Source organism: Sinocyclocheilus grahami, unplaced genomic scaffold, assembly GCF_001515645.1.
Source record: "Sinocyclocheilus grahami isolate Dianchi unplaced genomic scaffold, SAMN03320097.WGS_v1.1 scaffold20.1, whole genome shotgun sequence".
In the NCBI taxonomy this organism is placed as follows: Eukaryota; Metazoa; Chordata; class Actinopteri; order Cypriniformes; family Cyprinidae; genus Sinocyclocheilus; species Sinocyclocheilus grahami.
The window spans coordinates 613,072-614,233 of record NW_015505199.1 but is presented as its reverse complement, the minus strand read 5'-3'; positions in this window follow the sequence as shown (position 1 = coordinate 614,233).

Below are 1,162 nucleotides of genomic sequence, written 5' to 3'. Positions count from 1 at the left end.
TTCTCTTCCGGGGTTACCCCCCCCCCCCCCGAGAGAGAGAGAGAGCGAGCCGTGAGAGAGAGCTGTGACGAGTGTATGAGGTGTGATTCGTGATTATGGGGGGTGTCCTGCAGGCACTACTTCATCGAAGCTGGTTTGCGCCCGGCCGGATGTGCTTTTATGCTTTCTGGTGCTTACGTCACCCTGCTCGTGACGTCTCGCTGTTCCATTGGACGGATTTGACACGTGCTTCAGAACGCGGTCACGCAAGGGGCGTTCCCAAAGCGACTCGACGCAGCGTCTCGTTCCCTCGGGGAACCATGGTTACATACGTAACCTAGAGATGTTTTCTTTAAAAAAAATTGAAATATTGAGGTGACGTTGAGGCACTTGCAACAGAAATGAAAGGACAGTCTTTAGAAGATTCAAAAGCAATTATTTCATAAATTACATTAATTCTCCTGTTAAGTGCATTATTTGGACTGTAAAACTGTTTAAGTACATTTTTATAGGGTTGATTGCATCGTCATAGTGACAGGTTTTTATTACTAAGCATATTTTACTTTTACTAAGCATATTTTTCCACACTAAAACCATGTTAATGCACATATTTTGTTGCTATTCTGTTAAAGGTGGGGTATGTATTTTTTTCAAAAACGCTTTAGAAAACTGAGTTGGGCCGAGTAGCAAAACAAACTTGTGTCTACTCATGATGCGGAGGAGAGAGCGCTTAGTGCACACTGCACAGGATGGACATTAGCAGAGCCGAGCGGCAGAAAGATAGAGATGGAGAATAAAAACAAAAGAGGAAAACGTCTGCGGAACAAAAGAAGGCTTACGATAAGGCAAGAAGTAGGACCCGTGTAAATATCGGATCAGCTTTCCAGCGGAAGGCCTGCGATCGGAAACCGAGGTTGCTTTGTTTCTTCTCGATAGGTGAGCAACACCGTGTCTCGCGCCGCAACAGCTAAAGTCTATCTAGTACAATGGACGCGACAAAGCGACCATTGAAAATCATTTGAAATTTGTGTCAATACATCATAAATAGAACGCAGCAGCAGTTTTCTGTCAGGGATTTGTCGTGTCGTGCCGCGTCACATCCAGTATAGACCATAGATATGTGTATATATCTATGGTGTAGACAGCATCACTGATTATAATGAGTTCTATATTATTTTGTCGC